The sequence below is a fragment of the Crocuta crocuta genome, unplaced genomic scaffold (genome assembly GCF_008692635.1).
Source record: "Crocuta crocuta isolate KB4526 unplaced genomic scaffold, BGI_CrCroc_1.0 scaffold16, whole genome shotgun sequence".
Classification (NCBI taxonomy): domain Eukaryota; kingdom Metazoa; phylum Chordata; class Mammalia; order Carnivora; family Hyaenidae; genus Crocuta; species Crocuta crocuta.
The window spans coordinates 15,167,984-15,182,415 of NW_027531893.1; the positions used below are offsets into that span (position 1 = coordinate 15,167,984).

General features: G+C 40.3%; 1 long non-coding RNA gene across 3 annotated transcripts in view; it reads left to right on the forward strand.

Moving 5' to 3' along the window:
* LOC144239204 (uncharacterized) overlaps window positions 1-14,432 on the forward strand; it is a 141,404-nt gene that overhangs the window by 8,811 nt on the left and 118,161 nt on the right. The gene's annotated exons all lie outside the window — the stretch shown is intronic.

Here is a 14,432-nt window from a genome sequence, read left to right on the forward strand (position 1 = left end):
GCTGTCTATTTTGGGAAATGCTCCCCACAGTGGTTCAGTTGAACTGTAGCTCAAATAAGGATCTCTCCATAGCCTTCGAAGTCATGGTTCTTGGTCATCATCCCTAGGATCCAAGTGTCACCCCATCAGAGGGTTGCCTCTTTTGGCGCACTGTAAGGGAGAAGAGCCCAAGTTGCCAGCACTTAGAGTCTGCCTCGCTCTACTCTCTTGGTCCTGGGAACTCCAGTTCTCTGCCAGGGTGACACTCTTCTGTCCTCCATTTATATACTAGCCTTTGTCTCCTTGTGATTCCAGCTTGATTCAGTGGTCAGTCTGACCTGCCCACTGAAGACAAGAGGGACTCTTGGAATTCAAAGAAGCTCTCTGGCCGTTCCCCTTCCCCCAAAGACTGGCTTAGACCTTCAACTGACCCTGTCCTAGAGAAATAGAATTTGAGCCATATATGTAATTTAAAGTTTTCCAGTAGCCACATTAAAACAGTAAAATAACATGGATGAAATTTATTTTACTAATGTTTTCTTAAAGTCAATATATTCACAGTATTACCATTTGAACATGTAATCAATATAAAGCTATTAATGAGATATTTTGCATCGATTTGTAGTACTAAGCCATTGAATTCAGTATGTATTTTATCCTTACAGCATATGTCAGGTTGGACTAACTACATTTTGAACACTGAGAAGCCCCATGTGGCTAGTGGCTACCACACCGGACAGTGCAATCTTAGTACAGTAAAGCAAAAATAATGTGGCTGGGACGATGGGTGAAACAGCTGAAAGGGATTAAGAGTACACTTATCATAATGAGGGCTGAGTCATGTACAGAATTGTTGAATCACTATATTGTATACCTGAAACTAATATAGCACTGTATGTTAATTATACTGAAATCAAAAGTAATTAATTAAAAAAATAAAGTGAACAATTCAGTGGCATTTCATACATTAACACAGTTGTGCAGCCATCACCTCTAACTAGCTCGAAAATATTTTCGACAAGAAACTCTTTGCCCATTAAGCAGTTTCTTCTGATGCTCCTTCCCCCCTTCCCTGCCAACCCACTAATCCACTTTGTGTTTCTGCTACTACCTGTTTTGGATATTTCAATAACTGAAATTATTTTGTATGTGATCTTTTGGTGACTGGTTTCTTTGCTTAGCATAGTATTTTCAGGATCCATCAATATTGTGGCATCTTGTCAGTACTTCATTCCTTGAGTGGGGTTCCATTGTATGCATACGCCACATTTTGTTTGTCCATTTATGGATACCCATAGTCTTCTAATAAGTTAGAAGTTTGGAAACAAACACACAAAAATGGTAGCTTGAACATACCCATGACACATGGTACCATGTGGATGAACCTTGAATACATTATACTATGTGAAGTAAGCCAGCCACAAAAGAGCAAATACTATATGATTCCATTTACAAAATGCCTGCAGTAATCTAGATAATAGAGACAGAAAGTAGAATGGTGCCAGGGCGCATGGGTGGCGTAGTTGGTTGGGCATCTGACTCTCAGTTTCAACTCAAGTCATGATCTCACTGTTCAGAATATAGAGCCCCGTATCAGGCCCTGTGCTGATGACATGAAGCATACTTGGGATTCTCTCTCTCCCTCTCTCTGCCCCTCTGCTGTGTGTTCTCTCTCTCTCTCTCTCAAAATAAATAAAATGAAAAAGAAAAAAAAAAAAGTAAGTAGAATGGTGCTTACCAGGGACCAGGAGGAGGGAATGTTGAGTTGTTTAATGACTACAGAGTTTCAGTTTGGGATGGTTAAAAATTTCTGGACATAGATGGTGGGGATGGTTTCATGACAATAGTGTACTTAATGCTATTTAACTGTACACTGAAAAATGATAAATTTTGTTATGTGTATTTTACTACAATTTTAAAATCTGTTGATTCGACTCTTAGATTAATTTTTAAAAACTGGCCATTGGCTGAGGGAATTAGGAAGAAGCAGGTCCATTTACTCCACTCTCACAAAAGAGCTATTCCTAGATCACAGTAGAGGTCATTGCATCTTCTTTGTTCATATTAAATTATACACAGTTCTTTTCTCTTCCTTTGGCCCAATGCTAAGGCTTCTTTATAAACAAACAGGTGATCCATAATATTTTATACCCTTGGTTTAACTAAAACACAGCCATGTTCAGAATGAGCACTTCTTGAAGGGAGAATCTGTGACAGGTTGTAAAAGAAAATATATTAAGTTATAAATTTTTGCAATCTGTTTCTGCCCCAGCCCCACCTTGCTTACTCTCTTTTCTTACACAGTATCTGGGTGAGGATAGAAAAGGAAATCTGGAAGAAGCCAGAGAGCAGAGGCTGAATAAGGAGAAGAGAAAAAGCAGAAATACTGCCAAGGCTTGATTTATGAGCTGGTCTTACAGAGCATGGATGAGAGAACAGAGACAGGCTGGGGAAAGGAGTTTTGAGTTTTCTGTGCACCATGGAGGTCTTTTTCCCTTGGCATTTTTAGCAAGAACTGAAGCTGAGATGTAAATTGCCTTTCAATTACTATTTGTTTGAATCTCATAAGGAAATGAGGTAAGACACAAGGTGACAAGGTCGCATCTGGGTCCCATTTGCATCCCCAGGACCTGTGAAACTGGCTGGTTTCCAGTGGCTGAGTCGGTTGAATTTGACAGAGGAGTCAGTCCTACACACCGTTGTTAGAATCTTGTCCTTATCAGCTCCCTTTTTTCTCTTGCATTATCCCCCAATATCTTGTGAAGGGCCCTTCTGAAGTGATCAGCTGAAAGAAGCAAGAGCAGTCCCCTCTGTGAGGGGAATACTGCAGCAATTACCACTTAATGTCATCCTGAAGCTCTGTGAAAGAGCTGAAGCGAGGAAAGATAATGGTGGTGACAGAAATTATGTCGAGAATAGCTGTATATCAGTTCATTTAGTGCAAGGGGAAGTCAAAGTGTTCATAAAAGTCCATTTGGTCTGAAAGCAAATAACTTAAGTCATTCATACTCGGTCTTGTTGGACCGTAAAGCCACTGGCAATATTTTGTATAAAGGACTCTATAGAAAAATAAATTATATTTATTGAATTGAACTTCAAGTAATAACCCTGCCACCTACTCTTTTTTTTCCCTAGCCTTCCAAATCGTATGAATTTTGATGAATTACAAAAATTTCTATGGCAGTATAATCACTTAAACAAAAAGCTTTCCAGGTAATAGCACAAGAACCTCTAAACCAGAGCAAAACTCACTTGCTTTTTAGGTTTGATTATTATTTATTTTCTCACTGCTCTGATTGTCTTTCTCCAGAATAATGTTCAGACTAATACTTTTTTGTTTAAGGGTCCAAGTGTTCCTTGGAATCTACCACTTTATTCTATAAAGGACTCACTCTTGGATGCTTTAGGTCAGATTTCTTTCACCTCCATGTTTTGATCTTGACTTTTCATGGTCAAGCCTAATGCTACACTGATCCAAACCAGTGCCCCTTCCATACAGAAATGATACAAGGAACTTGGCTAGGAAGCATCCCAGAATCATGCCAAACCATAAAACAACACATTCTTAGAATCCCACATAAGTGCTTAAATCTTTCTCTCTTGACCCTGATTTGTCTACATTGTCTCTTCTGAAGATCAACTCAGGTATCAGTTCCATCAGAGAGCTCTCTCTAACTTATTTCCAGACAGTTATGTTTTGTATTTTCCTAGGTGCTGTATAGTGAGCATTTGCTCAATGTTAAGATTCTCAGGACCTTTGATCTCCCTGTGTTTGGAGAATTCATTCATTCATTCACTCATTTGTTCAGCAATATTTATTGAGAGCCTCTGATGTTCCAGGCATTGTTTTTGACACTGGGGGCATAGTAGTGAATAAGTCAGGCACAAATTCTTCCTTGTGGGGCTCACATTTGAGTAGGGAGAGATAAACAAGCTTATAAATAAATACATGTGTAATGTATGAGATGGTAGTAAGAGTCATGGTGGAAAATATAGCATGGAAAAGATGATGACAAGTGCCAGGGGTCCTAGAGTGGTCATGCTGAGAAGGTGATATTTGAGCAAAGCCTGGAAGGAAGACGTCCCCTTACCATAAGAGTTTTGGTGGTAGGAGACAGGGTGGATCTGAGCAGGTGAGATGCTCATTTTCTCAGCATGCCTTGCAGCTAAAGTGAGGGTGAGTGATTTAGGATAATTGAATCCAAAGACTGCTTTGGGGTCTGGAAAGATAAAGAAGGTAGGACAGTGGAGAAACCTCCTGGCTCAGCTGTGGCATCCATTTGCTGGCTCCAGGGGCAGGGGACAAGCAGAGTCCAGTGCAACTTATCGTATCCAGGGCTGGAGTAGTGCTATTTAACTGTAATGGGCAGTATTTACTGACCATGGCTGCAGAGTCCTCATCATGGTAGTTTTGAGACTGAGGTACTAAGTGCTGCTGAGCCTCACTTTTCCTGCCTGTTTCCTGAGCTTACCTTAGGCTCTCTGGTGCTTCTGTGAACTACCTGGGACATTTCCTATAAATTTTTTTTTCTGCTTAAATAAGCCAAAATTAGTTCGTTGCTTGTGATCAATAACTCACATCCCTCTTGGATCATGTGCTTGCCTCCTTTAGTGCTTCTGTGTCAACATGTTGCAATGTCTTGTTAATGTGTGTGTCTCTTGTTTGCCACAAACTGTTGAGGGGAGAGACTAAATACTTGTTATTCATCCTCATGCCTTCGGTTTCTAGCCTAGTGGTTGGCACACAGTAGGAGGTCAGTATGTGTGAATGAGCAAGAAGAAGAAAGAATAAACGGAACCTCTGAGTCCATGCTTTTCTTTACAACATCCTTACTTTCAAATAAAACCAAAAGCCATATCTGACTATGCCAAGGAGCCTCTCACTCAAGTCTAGTGCCCATCTCTTACATTAAGCATGCAGATCAAAAGCGAATGCTTTTCCATTGCTATGTAAGGCAACTTTCCATCAGGGTGCCACTGAGGAACTCATTGCTTTTAGGAAGAGAAAAGCATGGAAAAATGAGTCCTCAATTTAAGTTCAAAAAAGGGAAACTGAAAATCTATTTTATGGAGAATGGAACCAGGACATCTAGACTCTACTGAAGAACTGATGATCTTGGGTATGTCCTATACATTGGCTCCAGTTTCTTCTGAAAAATGGGGAGATCAAGTTTGTCAGTAAGTATACTATCAACCTTATGGGCTGGACAGTTCATTGCTGTGGGGGCTGTCCTGTGCATTGTAGAATGCCTAGAAGTGTCCCTGGCTTCTACTCAGTAGATGCCAGTAGTATTTCCTTAATTGTGGCAATGTCCCTAGACATTGTCAGATGTCCCTGGGACATAAAATCATCCCTGATTGAGAACCACTGAATTAGATGGTATTAACCGATAAACAGATTACAAGTTCCAAGGATGGGGCAAGAGTTGGGGCTTGTCCTCCACCATATCCTGGCACTTAGCCCTGTGAGTGGGATCATAGCAAGCATTCAATACAAGCTGAATGAGTGAGAAGAAATACACAGTTCTTTCCAACTAGATAACTTCCTTGGCAGCAAGAGAATCACATTGATAGTAATGATACTCATGATCCATGTGACCGCCCCTATTTGGGTACTGTTTAACATTCCTGGATAGAAATGAGCTAAAAATAGAGCCCAGCAGTATTAAAACTTAGGTCTGTCTGCCCACTTTGGCAATAACATAGTGCCTAGCATTATCAAGGAGGGTCCACTCAATTCTGATAATGATCTGAGATCATATCCCCCAAAAATTAACATTATGAATACAGCAAAAAGTTTAGTTGAAAAGAATGAGTCCAAATTTTGGGATGGGAATTACATACAGTTTATTGTTCAGGAAGCAACAGATTATATATAATGATCATGAATACTGATTTCCAGTTCTTTTTAAAAAATGTTTTATTTTTATATTTGAGAGAAAGTGCATGCAGAGGAGAAGCAGCGAGAGAGAGAGCAGGACAGATGATCTGAAGCAGGCCCTGAACTGACAGCAGTGAGCCAATGTGGGGCTCAAACTCATAAATCATGAGATCGTGATGTGAACTGAAGTCAGATGCTCGACTGACAGAGCTGCTCAGGAGCCCCCCTCGATTTCCAGTTCTTAAATTGCTTATTATCTTTTGCTCTCTGTGATTAAGAAAGTAGCTGCTTTTTCAGCCCAGCCAGGACTTTTTCCTTCTCTTTCCTTCATCTCCGCTTATCTACCATTTGGCATTCCACAACTGTCTGATAAAGATTGCACTTAGGTAGATCTATTTGGGATGTGTTGCCAGTTTAACAATTTTAGATCTTCTGATCCAGGAACATGGGATATCTTTCTGTTTATTTACTTCTTCAATTTCTTTCAACCATGTTTTATAGTTTCACACTTGTTTTGTTAAATTTTTTCCTAAGTACTTTATTGATGTTATTGTAAATGGATTTAGTTTATGAATTTCGTTTTTGGATTATTTGTTGCTAGTATATTGAAATACAGTAGAATTTTGTTTATTGATCTCTTATACTGCCACCTTGATGAACTGATTTATATACTCTAAAAGTTTTTTAGAGGATTTCATATATATAAGAAAGATTTTCTAGTGGTCCTTTACTGAATTTCTTATATGCAAGATTTTCTATATGCAAGATTATGTTACCTGCAGATAAATATAAATTATTTTCCAATGTTAATGCATTTTATTTCACATCCTGCCTAATTTCCCTGGCCAGAGCCTCCAATGCAGTGTTACATAGAAGAGGTGAGAGTGGGCATCCTTGTCTTGTTCTTGATCTTAGGGGGAAAAGATTCAGTTTTTCACTTTTAAGTATGACCTTAGTGGTGATCTCTTTTAGATGCCCTTTATCAGCTTGAAGAAGTTTCTCTTCCATTCCTATTTGTTAAAAGTGTTTTTATCAGAAAGGGGATTTGAATTCTGTCAAATGCTTTTTGGTGTCTATTCAGTTGATCATGTGTTTTTGTGCATTATTCTATTTGTGTGGTGTAATACTTGATTTACACATATTGAACCAACCTTGCATTCCTGGTATATAGCCTACATGCATATGGTATATAATCCTTTTAATATATTGCTGGATTCAATTTGCTAGAAGTTTTGAGGATTTTTGCATCTATGTTCTTTTTTAATAAAATTTTTTAAAAATGTTTATTTTTGAGAGAGAGAGAGAGCGAGTGTGTAAGTGGGGGAGGCGCAGAGAGAGAGGGCAACATAGAATCTGAAGTAAGCTCCAGGCTCAGAGCTGTCAGCACTGAGCCTGATGCAGGGCTCTAACTCATGGACTGCAAGATCACTGCTTGAGCTGAAGTTGGACGCTTAACCAACTGAGCCACCTAGGTGCCCCTTGCATCTGTATTCTTAAGAGATACTGGTCTGTGGACTTTTTTTCTTGTGATATCCTTGTTTGGTTTTTATATCAGGATAATATTGGCTGCATAGAAGACGTTGGGAAGTGTTCATTTCTCCTTTATTTTTTGGAAGTGTTTGTGAAGAAGTGGTATTAATTCTTCTTTAAATATTAGGTAGAATTTACCAGTGTAACCATCTGGTCCTGAGCTTTTCTTTGTGGGAAATTTCTAAAAAATATTTTTTATTACTAATTCAATTATTTACTTGTCATAGGACTATGAAAATTTTCTGCTTCTTCATGAGTCCAGACTGTTTTTATAAATGGTGTTTTACTAGAACACAACCATACTCATTCACTGAGAGATTGCTTATGGATGCTTTGATACAACAATGGCAAAGTTGAATACTTGGGACAGAGACTGTCTAGCACACAAAGTCTATGTATTTACTCTGTGGCACTCTACACAAAAAACTTACTCCGTTTGTAGAGCATGAGGTTTTTCATGAACGCATCTGTTGCACAACAGCAAATATGCTTATATTTAATGAGCATGTGCTAGGTTGCACATGTGAAATTACCATTTGTGTAGGTCAAAATGGTCAAATATTGTTACTTACATATAGTCAACAAAACATAAATTTCCAAGCACATAAAAGTTAATGGAGTACAGACTAGGCAGGATCAACATTGGAAAAGAAGAAGTAAAATTATGTCTATTTGCAGGTGACATGATCTTGCATATAGAAAATCTTGCATATAAGAAATTCAGTAAAGGAACCACTAAAAAATCGTACTTCTATATAGAAAATCCTCTAAAAACTATTAGAATGAATAAATGAGTTCAACAAGACGGCAGGATAGGAGATCAATATACAAAAATCTACAGGAACACACACAAACACATACACACACACATTCCCCCTAATGTCAGTGAATATAGTAATTGCTATTATAGAGACACCAACTAAGTATTGATGGAGCACAGAGCAGTGTATGAGCAATTCTTACTGGTAGAGGCAAGGGAAAGGGAACAGAAGCTGGAGAGGCCTCCAGAGAAGTAGCTAGGTTTCTGGCTGCTGTGCATTTGAGCTGTACTTCATAGGACATTTAGGATTTTGTGAAGTAAAATGAAGCATTTTTCAGGCTTTTCCTCAGGTATGGGGATGGAGTTGACATTAAGCCATAAGAAACATGCTCCATTTCTTTTTCTCAAACAGAATTGCCATTCAGTCCTGGAAAATAGTTGCTTAGCAGAGAAGATATTAACGACCTAGTGAGTATGGCTCCCTTATTTTTCAGATGAAGCATGGAGGCAAAGTGATTTGTTCAAGGTCACTCAGCTGTTTATTGATTATTTTATTGGCAGGATTAGAGCCTGTGCCTTCTAACCACCAACTCAAGGCTATTTCCATTAGACCATTTGGATGTACAAGACAGCAGAATTAGGATAATCACCTACCAGGGACACTGGTGGCAGACAGACCTGGGTTTGAGTTCTGGCTCTGTCACGTACTGACTCTGTTACTCATCAGAGGGTTTATGAGCCTGAATTGCCTCATACATGGACTCTCCCAGGATAGAAGTTAGAGCTCAGAGTCTGAAACCAGACTCTGAGTTTCATTCCAGCACCACTACTTACTAGCTGTGTGACCTTGGACACATTACTTAACCTCTCTGGGCCAATAATATGGAGTTAATAACAGTACCTCAAAGAGCTTTAGGACTGAGTGAGTTTAGGATTAAATGCATAAGGCACAGAGAATAATGCCTGGGACATATAATCCTGTATGCTAACATTATTAGAAGATAAACAGTAGGGATGCCAGGGTGGCTCAGTCAGTTAAGTGTCTGACCCTTGGTTTCAACTCAGATCATCATCTCGTGGTTCATGGTTTCGAGCCCTGTGTCAGGCTCTGTACTGACAGTGTATAGCCTGCTTGGGACTCTCTCCTTCTCTTGTCCTCCCCAACTTATGTGCTTTCTCTCTCTTTTTCAAAATAAATAAATAAACTTAAAAAAGTAAAACAGTGGATCATAGGACTGTTATAAGAACCATTGAAACTAATTTAGGTGAAGTCATTTTCCAAACTTGTAAAACAATACAAGTAGAATTTATTAGTATTCTATATGTGAATTAAGACTGCAGCCTGTAAAATAAAATTGATGACTGTCATCTATTAAAAACCTTACTATTTCCCAGGGACCTTACTTATGTTATTTAAGTATCACAAGACCTAGAGATGGTTATTATTTTGGGCTGACAGTGTAGCAGAGCACAGTAGGGAAGTATACAGACTCTAGGGCTAGGCTGCCTGGGTCTGAATTCTCACTTAGCCTCTTACTGTCTCTGTGAACGGTGAGTTGCTTAATTGCTGTGCCTCAGTTTTCCATTCTGTAAATGAGGATGATGAAAATAGTATCTGCCTCATTGATTGTTCTGGGAATTAAATAAGATAATTTTGTGAAGTGCTTAGGACAATGTTTTATGTATAGTAAGTCTTTGTTTGAAGAAGAATGAAAGCAGGCAGGGAGGGAGGGAGACAATGAGAAAAAGAAGGAAGGAGAAAAGGAAGAAGGAGGAATGAAAGAAAGGGAGAGAAGGAATAAGGAAGAAATCTAGCCCCAGTGAAATTTTGCAGGTTGTTCACAACACAAGACTAATACACATGGAAGTTGGCATGTGTAAGCAGGTCTGTCTGGGTCTGCTCTGAAGGCTATGCCCCTTCTGCTCAACCAGACTTAGGAGAAAGGCAGAGATAGCAGATGTGTTTCCGGACATTAGACAGAGCTGATCGCCTGGGTTTCTAACAGCAGCATCATGTTTCAGATGGGTAAGTGATCAGAGAAGGCATGAACCATTAGGTGGTGTTCAGAGCTAACCCGTTTCATGTCCAGCCAGAATCTCTGAGGCCACTTGGTAGACATGTCCTTCCTCTGCTGCACTCCTTGGGAAAGACCTCCCATGTTAGAGATCAAGGCTCTGTCTTTTCATTGTTCATTTGGCCATACTTGGGGAATTTAGGCAGGGGCTCAGTTCCCAGATCTACAAATTGCAGACCACAGGCAAAGGTTGAAATTCCTCCTTCTCTGAAAATCTCATTTTTCCAGGATTTAGCTGTTCTCTCTCTGCTGGCAAGGGTCCTGTCTGGGCAATCTGGCTGGATCATCTATTGAAATCTTCATTGGTGTTTGGTTCTTGTACCTTAGCTCCTAGAATTTTTTAAATTAATTATTTACTTTTTACAAATACTTTATTGTCAAGCGGTTTCCATATAACACCCAGTGCTCATCCACACAAGCGCCCTCCTCCATGCCCATCTTCCCCCTACCCCGCCTCCCATGAGCCTCAGTTTGTTCTCAGCATTCAAGAGTCTCTCATGGTTTGCCTCNGTAGGATAGTTTGTCCTAGTTTTGAGAAGTATGCTGGTGTAATTTTGATTGGAATTGCATTGAATGTGTAGATAGCTTTGGGTAGTAATGACATCTTAACTATATTTATTCTTCCTCTCCTTGAGCATGGAATGTTTTTTCATTTCTTTGTGTCTTGTTCAATTTCCTTCATAAGTATTCTATAGTTTTCATCATACAGATCTCTTGTTTCCTTGNCTGATTTACGTGGATGATTCTTTTTATGTGCTATTGGATTCGATTTGCAAGTATTTTATAGAGGATTTTTGCATCCGTATCATCAAGGATATTGGCCTGTACTTCTCTTTTTTTGCTGGATCTCTGTCTGGCTCGGGAATCAGAGTGATGCTGGCTTCATAAAATAAGTCTGGGAGTTTTCCTTCGATTTCTGTNTGTCTTCTAAATCACTTATTATCCTTTCTGCCTCTTCAATCTGTTAATTGGAGGCCTCTAATTTATTATTTATTGCATTTTTTAATTCTTCATGCCCATTTTTATTTTCCATTTTGTCTGTAACCATAGTTTCTTTGATGTCCCCTATGCTTTATCAAGCCTAGCTATTAATTTTATGATTATTATTCTAAAATCTTGTTCAGTTATCCTGCTTATATCTGTTTTGACCAGTTCATTTGCTGTCAGTTCTTCTTGGAATTTCTTTGGTGGAGAGCTCTTTCGTTTTGTCATTTATTTAGCTTTCTGTCTCTTGTTAGTTTTAAAGTCTTGTTATGCTCTTTGCACCTGTGAGCACTGCTGTATCCAAGAAGACTCTTTGACTGTCCAGGACGTATCCTTTCAGAGAGTGTTTTTTGAATGGTATCTCTTGATCTCTCTTGTTGGGACCTTGGTTATTTTATTTTCCTACTTGTAGTGATTTTGGGACTCTCCACCATGTGTACTTTGGCTTGTTTCTTGAGGTAGCCCTGGAGAAGAAAACAGACAAACACACAGGGAGCAGGGGCACACAAACACACAGACAAATACTACTAACATGCAAACCCAGAGGGAAAATGAAAAAGTTCAGAGAAATGGCAGAGGGGGGAGGGCGAATACTAGAGAATAAAAAATACTAAAAAGGTCAACAAGAAGAAAGGGAAAGGAAAAAAGAAAACCGATGGACAAGGAATGGTTTAAAGCATATAACTGGATTTCCCTGCTAGTTAAATAGCTAGGTATACACAGTGCTGGTTGAAGAGCATTGAAAAAGAGAGAGAAGACAGGTCGGGGGTGAGGCAAAGTTGGAAATACAATGAACAGGCCGAAGGCATAAGAAGCTTTTTTCAAAGAGCTAAAGGGTGGAATATGGTTGGATAGGTGAGAGAAGGATGCCGGTGTTGTCCAGAGAAACCGTATAGTCTAATTACTCCTGAGGGAAAGAGATGAAAAGGTCGGTAGGTGTAGAGTTTACATCTACTGAATGGACTATATCTGACTGTTTAAGCAAGCTGGTGACCAGAGTTAATCAGGTCAGTGTTCTGGGGGNTGATCCAGTGGGTCGGGTGGAAGTTCTTCCTTACAGGTTGTGGGGAGGGGAGTGGCAGTGCACCAGTCCCTTCTTGAACCAAGCTCTGCATCTAGCTTTTTCGGGTGTGTAAACTCCCCGTCCAGGGTGGGTCGGGCTCTTTAACCCAGGCCAGGCCTAGTTTCCAAGTCCCAGTCTGCTGTAGATACAGCCTTGCAGGCGATCCCCTCAGGGCAATTCCAAACCTCTTGCCTAGCCCTGGGAGAGTGTGGGCGGGCTTTGCCTGCAGGGCGCACCGGCCTGCTGGAAAGATGGAAAATAGGTCCCTCTGTGTCTCCTCACAGGAAACACGAAGTCAACTCGCAGGCAGATCTCCCAGTTTTAAGCCCTTGCCTTCCCTCTAGAGTTCCAGCCAGCTAGGAGCGCGGAGGTACACGCACGGTTCTTCAGGGATCTAGCCGAGCCAGGAATTCAAAGGAGCGGTGCGTGCACACAGCCCCTCTGGGATGAGTTGGCGCCCAGGGACCTGGCATGCAGGGATTTGGCGTGCACGGTCCTTCTGTGCCCCGAGCGGTGGTTTTTCTGTTTCGCAGTGACAGGGACCGTATCTTGAGTAGTTTCGGACTCTCTCTTTCCCCACCCCTCACTCCTGTTCCTCCAGTTTCCGATCCTGGCCTGATTTTATCTTCCCCAGTTCGCACTCGCACTCACGTTAGAAGGCTTTATACGGTATTTCTTGGTGGGTCACCACAGGCATCTGGACTTGGACAAACTGTGAACATTCCAGATCATTTGTGCAGTTGGCTCCTCCAGATGCCAGTAGTGCCCCCTTGGTCATCATGACAACCCCATATACTTCCCACATTTCCAAATGGCCCCTGTCAGAGAAGCACCACATGTAGTGGAGAAGCACTAGGATAATGGGCTACATATATGGCATTGCTGAGATGGACTTGAGCAACTCATTTAAACTCTGTAGGCTACATTTCACTCATCATTGCCTTTGTGAGAATTCAAAGATAAATTCATAATAGGAGCAGCAAGAAAGTATGTGAAACAAAGGAACCACAAAATAACTGACTGTATGGAAACATCATACTCTCTGAGACAAAGCGTGGAAGAAATCAAATATGCATTATTATTAGTGCTTCAATGGTTATTCTTAGAATTTCTAAAAATGCAAGAAATTCTAAACAAGTGCTACTTATCTGGTTTCTGCTCAACATAATCTGGGAAACTGGAAAAAGAAAACATGATCATAATTAATTACCTAATATCAGACCAGTGGCCATGAGAAAACCACTCCTTTTGGTGAGAGGAAATAAAATAAAAGGAAATTTTACTTTTCTAGCATTTTTATATGCTGGATAGTGGAGTAAATGTATTACATGATTTCTCATTTGATTTCCACTGCAAGGCTAAGATAGATATTATTGTTTCCGTTTTGCAGAAATGGAAACTGAGGCTACATCACTTACTCAAAGTTATCACTTACTCAGAGTCCTAAAGCTAGGAAGGGGTAAAGCCAGTCTTGAAAGCAAGGCTTCAAGACTTAAAATCTTTTCACCACAAAACACTATCCAGGTTAAAACAAGGAGAGTGTCTATCAAAGCAGCTGTTTTTTTAATTCAAGTATAACTAACTTACAGTGGTATATTAGTTTTAGGTATAAAATAGAATGATTCAACAATTCTGTGCATTTATCAGAGCTTATGAAGATAAGTGTTAGTAACCAAAACATCTTTTTTTTTTTTTTAATGTTCTTTTATTTATTTGGGAGAGACAACGTGAGCAGGGGAGGGTCAGAGAGAGAGGGAGACACAGAATCCAAAACAGGCTCCAGGCTCTGAGCTAGCTGTCATCACAGAACCCGACACGGGGCTCGAACCCATGGACGATGAGATCATGACCTGAGCCGAAGTTGGACGCTTAACCAACTGAGCCACCAGGTGCCCCCCCAAACATCTTTTAAGATAGCCTAGTTGGAAGGAAAATTCAGATTACGGTTGAGGGTAGTTAAGGTGTAGCTGAGGTGGTGCTGAGTGAGGTGGCTAAAGTGAGCAGGAAAATAGAAGTACTAGCCTGGAGTTCAAAAGCTAAGAGGGCTGAGTAGAGTTGGAGCTCACCGGGAAGAATGGCTGAGAATTAGCCATTCATCAGTGAGCATCTCTGTGTGTGTGTGTGTGTGTGTGTGTGTGTGTGTGTGTGTGTGTGTGTGTC